The following is a 15,980-nucleotide window of genomic DNA, read 5'->3' as shown; positions in this document are numbered from 1 at the left end:
GTGGTCATTCATGCGGGTAGTAGTATGGGTATTTTGTACTTTTCTCTTTTTGCCTCTCTGTATTTTCTGTACAGAACTTCTATTCTTTTTTCTATTGTTTTTAAAAATGAGACAGCAAACATTGAGAAATCATAATTCAGAAGAGAAGAGATTTTCTTCTCTTTTCAAATGAGTGGCTTATACTGACAAAAACTCAGCATTTTACTGTCTTCAAGCCTCGTCACATAAGTGACTAAGTAAAAGCAGAAGAGAGACATTTGATATAGTTATGAAGTTTTAAGGCGAAAAGAAGGCTGAATCAGATTTCTATCTCGCTAACAGGGCTTTGTTCCTTGATGCAAATAATCAGCTTTGTTACCATCTCTGTCTAGTCCCTCCCCGCCCCCAGGATGCCTTTATTTAGTCTAACATTTCCTGAGATAACTTCATCTAGTCTGACTTTATTTTCAGGGGTCAGTTATGCGGGCCCTTATAGGAAATTTCCATTTCATCTAATAGTGAAATTTCTGGAATGACTACTAAGCTAACTTTTGGCCAATTCTCTCTCTAGTACAACTTTTCCTGACTCTGTGCCCTGGCAACCAAGGTGAAGGAGATGAGGAAAATCTCCTTAAGTGGAGTTAGCCAACAACAGTGGGTCATCTATGATAAGCTATCACCCTAACCAGGAAGGGGAAATGAGAAGTGTAGCTGTTGGTATTTTTCTTGTTGCTGCTTTAAAAATCCAGATTGTCCGTTTAACAGCAGGGTCACCCGATCTACTTTTTCCATTCATGGTTTTCAAGCAATGAGGTGGAATGTGGGGACTGAACACATGGAGAGGCGGCGTGGTAGAGAGGAAAGTCCTGACACTGACCTGCTGGGGGGCTTGATCAGCACCTGTAGAATGCCCACTAGGGGAAAGATTCTTCTCCACTCACTGCCGTAGTCCTCAGAGCATCTCTGAGGTTTCTTTACAATTTCAGTTTTGATCAGTGATGACCCTGAGACACAGTCGGGTTCAGTGTGGTGGAGATAGGGTTCAAGTGTAAGTCATCCAGGCTGGTAAAGTGACACCCATTCCACTCCCTGTTGCCAGCAATGCCTTAAATACTGGATCCTCGGTTTCCTCATATGTAAGATGATTATACCACAGCAACTGTGGGGTGCTGTTTTGAGGATTAGAGAAATAATTCAGCAAAGCTAGTTCATGGTCGGTAGCTCCTAATTACTGTTGTGTAGCTGCACTGAGCAATGTAGTTGCTTAGCCACATGTTTCTACTTAAATTAAATTAACTTAATAAAAGTTCATTTTCTCAGCAGCACTAGCCCCATTTCAAGTGCTCAACAGCCACCTACGCCTAGTGGCGTTGGTATTGTATACATAGTGTATAGTGCAGATATAGAACATTTCCATCATCACAGAATGTTCCATTGGATCGCACCACACCATTAACTTTTGATTTTACACAACTGCCAGAGCTTAGCGCTGAGCAAAACCATTCTCTTTGAGTTGGAAACTCTCCTGAATGTTTACCTGTGGTGGTGAGAGTCTAATGAGGCCAGTCTTGGAAGGGTGTCCTTTGTTCACCAGAGATAGAAAGGAGTGATGTTTGTTTCCTAAATTAAGAGAGTCTATCGATACCCCAGAGATATTTCAGCCCTGAAAAGGTGGGAAGTTCATGCCAAGGTAGACCTCCAGAAAGGACTAATGCTTTCCACCGTGCATTTAACCAGACAACAACAGAAGAAAGGTGGGGGGAGGATTCCGACTTTTGGCTCAGCAGAGAAAATATTCTTTGGAGGTAGAATTTGGAAAGGACAGCTAATCTGTTTTCCAAGCAGATTTTCGTAAATAACTGACAGGAGATGGGCTGCTTCTCTCAAAGCGTTAACCCAGATGATGGGGTTAATCATTAAACCTTTTAGTTGGTGGCTTGCTTGTTTGTCTGATATTCTAATCCGGGTCACAGAGTGGCTAAGGCAGCTTTAAGAGAAGGGTGGATTTTTTTTTCCCTCCGTTTGTCTTGTGTTTTCCGCTTTGAAAGAATGTTGTGGCTGCTCTTTTTTCTAGTGAGTGCTATTCATGCCGAACTCTGTCAGCCAGGTACGTAAGCCTTGAAACTTCAAAATAGATGAACAGTTTTCTAAATGATTGACAAGTCTCTGCCTGAAAGACTTCTTTATTTTTCTAAACCTGCCGTCGTGTCATGGCTTGAAAGTTGAGCCTGTGAATGTTTTATGAGTTTGAAATTAAAATTTCAGCCATTTAAGATGATTGCAGTTAAACTTCCAGGTATATCTGGGGCAGTTTACTTGCAATTCTGTTGATTCGAGTTGCATTAAATATTAGGATCTATCAGGTTCCATTTTGGCAGATTTTATCATCATATAGTTCTCTCTCTCTTTTCTCTCCCTGACAGATGCAAAAAATGCTTTTAAAGTGAGACTTAGTCTCAGAACAGCTCTGGGAGATAAAGCAGTAAGTGAAGAAACTTGTATGTTCCTTTAAAATTTTGTTTGCTGATAACACTGCTTTCTCTTCATAGTTATCTTAAACTTGTATAGATTGCTTCTAAAGACGTGAAATCTGATATTTTCTTAAAGCAAAAAAGATTGTAATGAAATAGAAATTGTTAGTAAAGTGATTTTGCCTGAAGTATTTAATCTGCAGTGTGTGCTGGAAAATATGTGAAGTTTTGTGCTACCCCAAACAATTTTGCAAGCCTGCACGTTTCAGCCTAGCAGAGTGGAGCAGAGGGGCCTGAGTCAGGCTCTCAGGTGTGGGCTGGGCTCTGCTCCTCACCGTTGTGGTCATTTGAACTTTGTCAGTGACTTTTCTCATCATTGAAAGGAGGGCACGTTTCACCAGCATGAGATCTTTCATAGCACAAAACGTTGCAATTCTCAGGTGAGGTTTCTTCAATTCTTCTCAGATGTCAAAGTAATAGCATGAAATATATGCTTATGAAATTAAAGTTAAAAAAATACTCATGGGGCTCCGGTAGCTATAGGAACAGTAAAGACTGTTGAAATAATAAGATGGAGTTGTGTCATTCTAGTTTCGGTTTTCGGGCATGGTCTGTGACCATTTTCCCGAATAGAAGGTGATAGTAAGACGCCTCAGGCTAGAGATGATAAAAGAGTGCTAAAGATACTTGGAAGTATTCAGTTGGCAGGGCAATCCACCGTTTTGTTTGCTTGCTCCGTGAGTAATAATCATTGTAACTGCCACCATTCCTTGAGAACTTAGTTTACTTTCTAGCTGGGACCCTCTTAATCACTTTGCTCACATCAGCTCATTTAGCCCTCACAACAACCCTTTGAGGAAGGTGGCATGGGTATTCCCATTCTCATGAGGTGGATGAGAAAACTGAGGCGCAGAGACATTACGTGGCCTACTCAAGATGTCAAGTCAGCAAGGGGCAGGGGTCAGGTTTGAACCAGGCAGTCTGACTGCAGAATCCACCATCTCTGCCAGTGCGTAGGGTTGCTTATCCCAGGATCCTCTGAGGGCAGGCCCCGTGCTGGGTGCTGGGGATGCAGTGCAGCTAAAACCAGGCTTATCCTTGCCCTAGGGGAGCTTATAGTAGTGGAATTTGTTGCATATTAATGAACCAAATGCAAGTGTGTAATCTTGACAAGCATTACAGGGAGGAGAAGTACGTAGGGGCTTTGGCCTCACGAGGGGCCGCAGGAACTGGCATTTGTGTGAGGTCTAAAGCAGGAGTAAAAGTGAACCAGGGGATGAAAGGAAGGAGGGTGGAAGGACCAGCACATGCAAAGGCTTATTATAGGAAGGAACTTGGGGAGAGTGAAGGGTGGAAGGAGGGCAAGGTGCCTGGAAGTGGAGCAGTGGGGAGGACCATGGTGCATGATGAGCTTCGGGCGGAAGGAAGGGTCAGGCCAAAGAATGTGTGGGCTCTGTTGAGAAGTTTTGATGTTTTATATATATATATATATATATATATATATATATATATATATATATATATATATATATTTATTTAAATTAATGGATCCATTTATTTATTTATTTTTGGCTGCGTTGGGTCTTTGTTGCTGTGCACGGGCTTTTCTCTAGTTGCAGCGAGCGGGGGCTACTCTTCGTTGCTGCGCACGGGCTTCTCATTGCGGTGGCTTCTCGTTGCAGAACACGGGCTCTAGGCATGCCGGCTTCCGTAGTTGTGGCACGCGGGCTCTAGAACGCAGGCTCAGTAGTTGTGGCACGCGGGCTCAGTAGTTGCGGCTCACGGGCTCTAGAGCGCAGCCTCAGTAGTTGTGGCGCCCGGGCTTAGCTGCTCCATGGCAGGTGGGGTCTTCCCGGACCAGGGCCCGAACCCATGTCCCCTGCATTGCCAGGCGGGCTGCTAACCACTGCACCGTCAGGGAAGTCGTTGATATTATCTGTAAAGCGACGAGGAGTTTCGTGGAAGGAGTGTCATGACAGAATTTGTGTTTACAAGACACTTTGGCCACAGTGTGGAAGACAGAGAGTCCAGGCTCCTGGAGTCGAGAGGAGGACCCAGTTGGGCAGCAGGTGGAGTAGTGCAGGTGGGAGATGATAGCTATTTGGAGTATGGTGTGTTGGTGGAGAGAGGGGGCAGGGAAGGGATTTCAGAGCCACGGGGATGGGCTGAGAAGGAAGAGAGGACAACGGGTCAAGGATAAGCTTTTGTTTCTAATTATGCAACTGGATGCATGATGGCCCATTTATGAGTCAGGGAACCAAGAACCAACAAGAAAACCATGGCTTTAATTTTGGACTTACTGAGTTTGAGGTATTATTGACAAACAGGCAAGGACAGAGCTGGCTTGAGATACACATTCCTGCGTCACCTGCACTGAGGTGGTAATGACAGTGCTGAGGGAGAAAGCGGAGGGTGGGAAGAGGAGAGGGGCTAGCCTTGAGCTTAGCAATTCTCGAAAGCTTAAGGCTCTTGTAGAGGAGGGTGAACCTGCAAAGGAGGCAGAGGGGCAGGAGGACAACCAGGATGATGCTGTATCACGAAAGGGAAGAGAGTGCTTTCGGATGAAGGGACTGTTCAAGAGCATCAAATGTGCTGTTGAGAGGCCAAGCGAGGCGTGACTGGAAACCGCTCATTGGGTCATTGGTAACGTGAGAGAGCCGCTTTGTGGAGTGGAGGGATTGGAAGGCAGATGGTGGAGGAGATTAAGAATAAGTGGGCAGTGGGGCTTCCCTGGTGGCGCAGTGGTTAAGAATCTGCCTGCCGATGCAGGGCACACTGGTTTGAGCCCTGGTCCGGGAAGATCCCACATGCTGTGGAGCAGCTAAGCCCGTGTGCCACAACTACTGAGCCTGCACTCTAGAGCCCGCGAGCCACAACTACTGAAGCCCATGTGCCACAACTACTGAGCCCGCGTGCCTAGAGCCCGTGCTCCGCAAGAAGAGAAGCAATGAGAGGCCCGCTCACCACAACGAAGAGTAGCCCCTGCTCGCCGCAACTAGAGAAAAGCCCACGCACAACAACGAAGATCAAACACAGCCACAAATAAATAAAATAAATAAATTTATATTAAAAGAAAAGAGTAAGTGGGCAGTGACCATGTAAAGACAGAAGGATGGACAACTCCTTTGGGAATTTTGGCTCTGAAGGGCAGGAGAGAGACAGCAATGGGTAGAAGAAGGAGGATTGAATAAAGTGATTTCGTTTTGCTGTTGTTTTAATCGGAAAGAGTTGCGCATGGTTCAGAGTCAATGGACAGCCTCCAGTCAGCACTGAATGCACAGAAGAGAGGGGAAAACTGTATTGTTTAGATCCTGGGAAGGGCGGAATGGAAGCGTTCCTAATAGAGGTGGACAGAACAGCCGTTGACAGGAGGAGAAACACCGCATCTGGCCCTTCGGGGGAGGATGTGGATAAGACATGTGCCTATGGGGGAAGTTTTGTACTTGGTGTCAGGAGGGCGGGGGAGTGTAAGTGGATAACTCGAGATGGATCAGTAACTTATAAAACAAGAGCGCCTAGTGAGAGTGAGGTTTGAGGGAAGCACTGAGATTTGGGGGGGCCTGAAGGAGCTTTGAAATAGTCATTGTGAACCACGAGAGAGAGAAAACTGACGGAGAATCCTAAGGGGATCCTGGGCAATCTGGGAGTAGGTCATCGTGAGTTTAGAGTTAAGCCACAGAACCTGTTTTGTGATTTTCTCCAGTTACACTTGATTACCACCTAAAATGTGGGGTCAGCCACTTCAGTTTGCTAGGGCTGCTGAAACACAGTACCACAGATTGAGTGGCTTAAACGACAGAAGTTTGTTTTCTCTCGTTCTGGAGGCTGGAAGTCCAAGATCAAGGTGTCAGCGGGGTCGGTTCCTTCTGAGTTCTGTGAGGGAGGGATGTGGTCCAGGCCTCTCCCCTTGGCTTCTAGATGGCTGTGTTCTCCCTGTGTCTACACGTCTTCCCTCTGTATGTGTCTGTGACAAATTTCCTGTTCTTTCAAGGACACCCGTCATATTGGATTAGGGCCCACCCTAGTGATCTGATTGTAACCTGATCACCTCTGTAAGACACTATCTCCATATATATTGGTTCCATTCTGAGGTACTGGGGGGTTAGGATTTTAACATATGAATTTCTTTGTAGGGGGGTACAATTCAGCCCATAATACACACATACACTCAAGTTTTCAGCTAAGAATATAAAAAGTAAAATTGTACCGGAGTTAATAAAGGGAAGGAAGCTGAGAAGGGGAGTCAGTTTATGAGGGAAAGGTGAAAGGGAAGAAGGGAATCAACTGTTTATGTCCAGGATGAGATGTGCAAATTACCTATTTGTTGACTGGCTACTAACACTGCAGATTTGGAAGAAGATAATGCAATGGGAAACACACCACACTTACAGTGATAGAGCAGCCGGGAAACTCTATCCTGAACATTATGGTGACATGATTTATCATGGTCACCAGTCTTTATTGTATGAGGAAGGTGAGAGAGAGACGCAGACAGACAGACACACACACACACACCAACACCAGTGTGGCCACAGTTAGAACCCAGTGGACCAATTTTTACCCCATGCCTCTTCACTTTACCTTCAGTTTTACTTCTCTTTCAGTACGCCTGGGATACAAATGAAGACTATCTCTTCAAAGCGATGGTGGCTTTCTCCGTGAGAAGAGTTCCCAACAGAGAAGCAACTGAGTAAGTAAGCAATGAAAAGTCTAAATTGATTGTTTGCAAGTATTATTTGAGACAGGACATTAATTCAAAACTCAATCTTGAAAATAAGGTATACATCTAATTTTTAAGGGACCCACATTTTAATTCAACATTAAAAAGAACCTTTATAATCTAACTCAGCTTATAGTTCATATCATGTTCTAACAATGCTCTTCATTCAATAGGCACTATGAAGAGAAATATAAAACTTTGTAGTTACATGTCATAACCTTTGTACATTTCTCTCTCTCTTTCTCTCTCTCTCTCTCTATATATATATGTATAATATTATAAGTTGAAGTCGTATAAGTTGAAGATTAAGATGCTGACAAGGTAGGTTTCATTCTGAGGCCTCTTCTTTCAGCTTGTAGGCAACACCAAATCTTTGTAGGCTCACATGACCTCTTCTTTGTTGAGGGGGAAGTGGCAGCGGGGAGAGTGAGCATTCTGGTGCCTTTTTGGATGAGGGCGCTAATCCTCTCTATCAGGGCTCCACCATATGACCTCATTTAACTGTAATTATCTCCTTATAGGCCCTATCTGCAAATATTAATACATTCACATTAGGGGTTAGGACTTGAACATATGAACTTGGGGGGCAAGGGGATAAGTGCATAGCACTCATTTTGAAAATAACTTACATATGTATAGGTTCATCGCACCGTTGGTATCTGTCGTAGCACCTTGTTTATTTTCTTCAAAGCCTTAGTACAACTTTTAATAGTTTTACATTTGAATCTGTTCTTCCGAAGGATTCTTCCCTATTTGTGGTGTTTCCTTCCATCTCCATTTGTGATTAGGGTAACACTCCTGGTTTCTCTCTACTCCCTTACTTCACTCTTCCCTTGAGAGGTGAAATGACTGATTTGATTGGTGGGCTGGAAGGATAAACTGGGCATGGGTTCGCTTCTCTTGAGGAGCCGGCCTGCCCTCAGCACGCATTTTTCTGCGCTGCCCCCCACACTAAGTACAGAATCAGGCCCTGCCTGGGCAAGCTTACACACCCACACGGCTGTCCGTGCTGTCCAATGTCAGTTGAAAAATTGAAAAGCACAAACCTAGATTGGGGTCAACAAATTGTTTTCCTGTAAATGCTCAGGCAGCTTGAGTCCCAGCAGTACTGCTCTCAGGCAGCTGAGCGATGAGGGCTGCCTCATGAATCGGGATGTGTTTAAGATGCAGTACAAGTGCTGCCGCCTAACGGTGGCTGCTTCTTTACATGAGCAGGTTTCCTCTATGGGAAAGGGCACCACACAATGCAAGATGAATTGAAAACAACTTCCCAGACAGGCTGCCTCTCCCGAGTGTGGTGGGTAATAGAAAGGCACCACTAGCTTGGCAAATGGATCCGATTTTAAATGTGCTTTTCCAAGGTCTTTTGGTGCCAGTGTGAGGCAGAGTGGATTCTAGAGGATGGGAAGTATGCCTGTTAGGATGGCTTTAGGGATTCAAATCTTGAACATTGGCCGTTTTTTTAAATCGTTTTTTTCCTATCCTGTCACTGCTTATTTCTATGGATAGTGCAGAAAACTTAGAGCTACTGAGATGCACTGGGTGGAAGATGTAAAGAGTAACTCACTAAAGATAGTCAAATAATGAACAGAGTAATGAAGACTCTTCGTCCCACCTTTCACTCAGTCCTAACTACGGTATCTCATATCAAGCACGATCACCTGCAGTGACACAGGGCTCAGTGTCTCCTCTGCATATTTGGGAACGTACCGCCAGCCTACCCTTGACCCAGTATAAGCTGGATTGACTCTGCCAGAGGGTGTTCTTCCTAAAGCGAGGTCCTGGCCACATCCATGAAGGACTTGCAGGAGAGCTGAACGGGTCCAGTCACCATGACCCCAAGCGGGCAGTGGAAGAGAAGGTCGAGGTTCTGAGAGGCAGAGGGCGAGGCCCTGCAGAGCGGGTGCGGCGTGTCCACGGCCTTCCCCGCAGGACAGGGGCGGGGATGGGTCCCGGTGCGGGTGCACCACGCAGCCCGCTGGGAGCTGACAGCTGGGTCCATGTGATGGGCGCCCACTAGCGCCCAGGCCACACTAGTGGCCCCCTTGCATGTTCCCCTGCCCACCTCAGGTCAGGCAGAGCTGCTAGCAGAGAGAGGAGTCGTCTGCGAGAGGAGAGAGGGGCACATCCCTCCCCAGCTCGCAGACGTTCCCAGGGCCACTTCCAACTGCCACCGGAGTAGCAGCACCTGGAGCGCGAGCCACCGTGATGGTGTCCCCAGCCACTGCCACTGTCCCGTGGGTGGAACAGAAACCGGTGCCTGCCTCTTAGCTGGAGAAGTCTGAAGGCAAAGGCTGGCTTGAGCCTCCATGGCTGGGTGAGAGAGGGCGGCTTTGCCAACAGCCTGCACTGGGACAGCTGCCTGCACTGGGACGGCTGCCCGCCTGGCCCGGGGCCAAGCAGAGGCCTCCGGAGGGAGCTGCACGAGTCGCTGCCTGTGGGGCCCGAGATCCAAGTGCAGGGCAAAGGGAAGGCGGCAGAGCGGGCAGGGAGGGGCAAGATGGAAGCCTTCGGCCCTGGCCAGAGTGCGTCGTCCTTGTCAGGGGAAGGGGCAGTGCACAGGTCCCCAGACGGTCTCCTGAGGCCCCCCGGGTGCACTCTGGGTGGAGAACGCCAGGACCCGCCCCGGCACGGTCCACCAGCGGCCAGAGGGCAGCACAAGGAGCCTGGCTAGGGAAAAAGAAGCTTGCCTTTTTCTCTCCTGTCGGATCCCCGCGCTCTCCCACCTCCCTTTTCCATCCCCCGGTGAGCGGGACTGCGGGGAGGTAAGGGGCGAAGCGCAGGAGGGGTGGAGCCAGGAGAGTAAAAGAACAGAGCAGGCCTCTGAGGCCAGCACGGCCGGCCGGGGCGAGGGAAGCCCTGTGTTAGGGGCGGGAAGACAGTTCGTCTAGGTTTTGATCAGACCAGACTGGCCTGAGCTCTTTAAGGGCCAGAAGTGACAGGCAAGCTCCATCGTGCCTCCTCGAGATGCTGTCAGGGAGTGAGGGAGAGAAAGAGCTGACAGAGCGCCCAAGGCAGTGGCGTGAGAAGCAGAAGCCTCTTCTTCACGGCGCTCCCCTGAGGCCGCCTGTGCCCTACACTGCTGGATGGGGGCCAGAGAATTAAGTAACCTCTGTTGGAAGCCTGCTGTGTAGGCTGCTAGGTAGGCCCTGAGATGTAAATGATGGGTAAATCCAGGTCGCACACAGCACAGGCCCACACCCAAGAAGCCGGCCCTGGGAGTCATGGAAGACGGACGAAATGTGACAGAAACAAGACAGTTCCTTTGAAAGCATTACTTACAAATCTTGATATCCAGTGGTTTTCTTGCTCTTCCCTGGATTTTCTTAAAAGTAGAACGGAAGAGGGAAGGACAAGTTTATGTTGTCTGAAAGTAGAAAGTTCTGGTTTCATTGGATCAGATTACTTGAAGGTTTCTTGGGACTTTGATTGAAGATGGTAAACAGGTGTTTTCAAGTTTTTATAATAAGGTTTCGGCCAGGTTTTCTAAAATAGTTTCATAGGAATTTTTAAATGTTGAAAGTATTATCTCAGGAAAATATGATTGAGTTTAAACTTTAGTCTATTTTCCAGGAAAACTGAGAAATCTAGCTGCCTGGTTTACTCCAATATTGGTTGTTTAGAATAATATATCATTTTTAGCAGGAGAGGCAGAAGTCTAACTCAGGCCTAGCGTTCCCTTTCTGAGTAACATGATGTAGGGCACGGAATGGATTTCTTCCTCTGCCTAATTATTCAAGGATAAGCCTTGTGATCTAAGAACGAACGACATGCTCTTGTATCCACGGTAAGGGGATTAACGGTCTCGTGCCTGTTAAACAGCAGCCCAGCTCCTGTTTAGTCCTTTGATTTCCAGAAACAAGAGCCCGATTCTTCCCACCCTAGTTGGCCCTGTCTGGCGCCACTGATGAGGAGTGGCAGTGGAGCCAGTTCTGAGACAGTTACCTTCAGACCAGGGCTCCCCACACTTGAGGGATGGGAGTGGCCCTTTCTACCCTTTTAGTGATTTGCTGACAGGAGCGACTGTATATGTGTAAATACTACAGCTTTGCGAAGCAGTCGGACAAAATTATTATCCCAGTGAATACAAAGAGTTCCATCAGACCCATCTATATTTACAGATCTTGAAAGTGTAGGTTTGCTGTTTAGCTGTGCTGATGCCATTTCAGTCATTATTTATTTATTTTATTGAGGTATAATGGACAGATCCCGTTATATTAGCTGCGGGTACACGACATAATGATTTGATATTTGTGTGTATTGTGAAATGATCACCTCAGTAAGTCTAGTTAACATCCGTCACCGGATGACGTCTCTTGTGAGGAGAACTTTGTAAGATTTAGGCATTTCAGTTTATTCATTACATCAAAACATACTTTAAAAGACACGTTTAGTTCAGTAAGTGCTGTCGGCTGATTAATGTTTCATTTTGTGCAAATCTTAGAGGACATTCAGTGTGGTCACATTTAGAAGAAAGGGCGTGGAAGAAGTCACGCTGGTTGGACATAATCTATCACTGGAAGGAATCTGCGTCTTTTGGTCGCCAAGTAAATTATCTACCGAAACCCGTAAAATCACTCTTCGTGGTACTCCCTTTAGCACCCACTTTCCTTACATGTACACTTCCTATTGGCTACCTCTATCTGCACTATATTCAGGAGTCTTCTTACACTAGAGAGTTGTCTGTGTTATGTTGTCTGAATATTTGTGATTGGGGAAACAAAGTTTTAGGGAAGTAATCTCCCTCCTTTCCTTCCTCCCTTTTCTATTATTGCCGTGCTGGCCCAATTTACTTTCTCAGTTACTCTCTCTTGGAGTAATGTAGAAACAGTGAGTAAAAACAGTGGAGCTCATTGCTCCGTTCTGTTAGTTCATTCATCCACCTATTCACATCACAGTCACTGAGCGCCCACACGGGCCACACTTCAGGAATACAGGGCCGCACAGGGCAGGGTGGACTTGGGCCTTGGCCTCGTGGCCCAGGGCCCAGAGAAGTCTTGTGTTGCAGATGGACAGAGTGTTTGATAGGCTCCCAGGGAACGCTCAGCTGATAAAATTGAAAACGGTGCTCAAAGCTTGGAGACTATGAAGCTCTACTGTGGGTAGAAATTAGAGCCCCTCCTGACAAAGACTGAGGACAAACCACGTGGAATCCAGAAGCCCTGTGCCCTCCCCTCTGTCCTGGGTCTGTTCTCCGACGGAGCATGGAGCCTCGTGGGCAGATCCGGGCATCTCGGGAGTTTTGGCTCCCACTTTGGTTTTAATCTTCTGGTGAGCTCACACTGTGACCTTGATCTTCAAGCGTCTTAATAGCACTAAACTCCTAGACCCGGCACTTATGGGCAGGGTCGTGCAATCTAAATGCCCCTGCAGTAGAACGCTTTTCCTAACCCTCCCTAACCATAGCGGCTAATCCTTGTTAGCTCTCGGTAAACATCTGTGAGTGAATGCTTGACGTCCTGGCTCTTAAACCAGGGTCCCGTCTACTGGGCTGCAGTGGACACAAGCAGACGGTGTCCCACCCACCATTTCTCCTTCGTGTTGCACCTGAGTCCCCTGCGCGGATACTCCCACGGTGAAGGTGGCGGGAATGGCCACAGTAGAAGGAGCTCCCGGCCGCCTGCATTTTATCTCTTGTCGGACCTCAGTGTCTTACTCTTGAGGTAGCCAGGACATCCGTTAATTTCCCAAAGGGTCATCCAGACAAGGAGGAAGCCCCAGCCCACGGGGGTGTCTCCATCGTCCTCTGCAGCCTCTGCCTTGCAGCTGGCTCCAGAAGCAGGGCTGTGCTTTCCCCTGGCCCTTTCCCCACAAGCTCGCTACTTTGGGAAGTGGGTTTACTCATTACCAGTTCAACTGCCTGGATCGGAACAAAATGTAAACACATCTCTGTAGTTCTGTTTCTGTAGTTGATATTTGTAGAGCAGAAGCTTACTGTTTTGTGTGCTTAAAACCTTTGACTTACTTTTCCTGGCTAAACCATCATGTAGGAGGGATACTTACTGCTCTTCTACTGAGGAAGACCCTAAGCAGTTAACCGTACCCTCACTGACACACGAAGGTCTCAAGCCCTTTCTGGTAACTCACGCAGAGTGCAGTGCCTTGTCTCATGTCTAGCAAATGGCAGGGAGTAAACTTCAGAATAAAGGCTTGATTTATAGAGTTTCAGCCCAGGTTGTTTTGTATGTAACAGTAACTGTCTCCATTGAAAATGCTGAGTTTAATATTTTCAGCCAGCAATTTTAATGTTTTGGACATCTTTATTTCTAAGTAGATAACATATTTTCCTGTTATTTGCTGAGGTGCTGTGTTAAAGCCTGAGTTGCCACCCAGTGGAAACACGGAATGAAGGACTTGAATTCGTAGTAAGGGATAGCGGGTTCCATGGTGATGGGGACAGAGGAAGCGCTTGGGCCACAGTGTGTCGATGCAGCTTGTGTGCATCCCTCCTCCTGCCTTGGTTTCTTCAGAGCACATCTCCCCACCTGTCAGTGTGTACATTTATTTAAATGTTTACCTTCTGTCTCTGCCCCCTTAGAAAGCGTGCTCCATGGGAGGGAGAAGGGACTTTGCTATGTTTACAGCTCATTCTCTGATCCTCTAAAGGGGAAACCTTGAAATTCATGTTTGAACAGTATTTGAAGTGGCTTTAGATGGAAAGAACAATACAGGCTAAGTGTCCAAATGACCATTTACTTGGTTTCCGGCCCCCTGTGTTATGCTAGCAATATTACTTTGTATATATATATATTTTGATTTATATAAACGGCTTGTGCTACCCATAATATGCCACTTCCCATCGTTTTCATTTGACAGTGTATTTTTGAGATATACTCGTTTAAAAAAAATGTGTAACTCTAGATCCGTAGTTCCCAACTGGAGGTGATTTTTGTCCTTCAGCGAGTGTTTGGCAGTGGCTGGAGACATGTGTGGTTGTTTTTACTGGAGGAGGTCCTGATGATATCGAGTCCACAGAGGCCGGGTTTGCTTCTAAACATCCTGCAACGCACAGGGCATCCACATCATAGAATTACCTGGCCCAGACCGAACAGTGCAGAAACCCTGGGCTCTTTCTTTCCTTTAATCTGTGGAATAGTAGTCCCTTGATAGCAATACCATATTTACTTTATCCCTTCCCCTGTTGGTGGACATTTAGGTTCTTCCAATGCTCTGCTCTGACAAAGGGGGCTGCGAAGAACATCCTCACCAGTGTGTGTGTGTGTGTCTGTGTGTGTGTGTGTGTGTGTGTGTGTGTGTGTGTGTGTGTGTGTGTGTGTCTGTGTCTGTGTGTGTGTGTGTGTCTGTCTGTGTGTGTGTGTGTGTGTGTGTGTGTGTGTGTGTGTGTAAGAGTGTTTCTGGTGGCCGCACTGTGTTCTAGGAAACACTTCCAAATGCCGCTTCAGAAGGGCTGGACCTATCGACACCCACAGCACTGCCTGGGATTCCAGTTCTCTGCATCATTTCCAGCATTTGATATTTTTTAACTTTTCAATTTTTGCGAGACTGAAGATGATAAATGAGTAGCTCATTTTAAAAAACCGCATTGTCTGATTGTTAATAAGGCCCAAAACATGAGTCATGCGCACCCCACAGCATTCTGCAAAGTGGGGGATATGTTTTTGCCAAGCACACACCACTTCATTTTGTTCCTCTCTGTGTCTTTGAAAAAGGCACATTTTGGGAGACCGGGCGTGATGTTTCTGCCAGTAGAGGGCACTGTCCCTCAGTGGCTCTCCACCAGTGTCATTGTGCACCGCGTGCCCCGCCCCTCCCCCCCAAACATCTGGCAGGGCCTGGAGACGCGTTGTATGTTTACAATATGGATTATCTACTGGTACCTAGAGGACAGAGACCAGGGATTTTGCTAAAACCCTACAATGCAGAGGTCTGCACCCCACAAAGACTTGTCTGGCCCCAACAGAGCCAGGGTGGAGAAACCATCATGTGGATGAAATCCTAATGTTTGAATCTTTGAAAGAAAGACCACACAATCTCTAGGATAATGAAGCTATTTTAGTATTATTTAAAATAAGAACCACCTTTAAACCGTATGAAGTGGGCAGTAGGGGAGACGCACGCCTTCCTGAGAAGAGTCTTGTCAGGGGCAAAGGCAGCAAGGGTGGGTGGGCAGGAGGGAGTGCAGGCCTGGACGTCAGCGGTGCTTCTTCGGGGCGGGCTCTGCAGGTAGGAGAGGTGGCTCTGGGGCTTGGCAGCTCCTGGCTGGAGTGGAGGGAGCTGGCCTGGCGGTCCGTGCCAGTGACTCAGGCAGGGGTAGGGCAGGGGTCAGCTGGGTAAAAGAAATGTGGGTTTGAGTGTCAGGAGGAGGTGGCCTTGGCTCTCAGGACTCACGGGGGACGTCAGGCTGCAGGAGGCCCAGGCCCGGGAGTGGTGATCCGCTCCCATCTCTGCAGCGAGGCTCTGTGACTGTGCCCTGGGCCGGTGGGGGGGGTGGGGTTGGGGGTGGGGGTGGGGCTGAGGGTGGGGGGGGGGGGGGGGCTGGTGGGGGTGTGGCGGTGGGGGTGTGTGGGACGGGCCTCACAGCAGGGTGGGCGTCAGGCAGGGCTGCTGTCAGGCCGGGGCTCAGTGTCCTCTTCACGGAGGCGGTTGCACCGGGAGCAGATGCTTCTTCTCAGAGGCCTCGGCCTGGGCACAAAGGCAGGGACCACTCCATTCCTCAACACGGGCCGGAAGGCCGACAGCCTGGGCTCGGGGCTCTCAGACCTCAGAGGCCCGTCGAGCCGCCTTTGTCCTTGCTCGCGTCGGCTGAGGGCCCTCAGCGCGGTCTCCTTGGCACAGGGTTCCGGGGACTC

At 47.8% G+C, this 15,980-nt stretch overlaps 1 long non-coding RNA gene across 2 annotated transcripts in view; it reads left to right on the top strand.

Annotated features, from left to right (window-relative positions):
- LOC117310653 (uncharacterized) overlaps positions 1-15,980 on the top strand; it is a 38,777-nt gene that overhangs the window by 7,176 nt on the left and 15,621 nt on the right. For both annotated transcript variants that reach the window (XR_012329472.1, XR_012329473.1), the window contains exon 2: positions 7,055-7,140. This is a non-coding gene — a long non-coding RNA (uncharacterized lncRNA). The remainder of the gene's footprint in view (positions 1-7,054; positions 7,141-15,980) is intronic.

The sequence above is a fragment of the Tursiops truncatus genome (genome assembly GCF_011762595.2).
Source record: "Tursiops truncatus isolate mTurTru1 chromosome Y unlocalized genomic scaffold, mTurTru1.mat.Y SUPER_Y_unloc_1, whole genome shotgun sequence".
Lineage (NCBI taxonomy): Eukaryota > Metazoa > Chordata > Mammalia > Artiodactyla > Delphinidae > Tursiops > Tursiops truncatus.
Note: the sequence above shows the minus strand (reverse complement) of the source record. Positions and strands in the feature narration are given on the sequence as shown.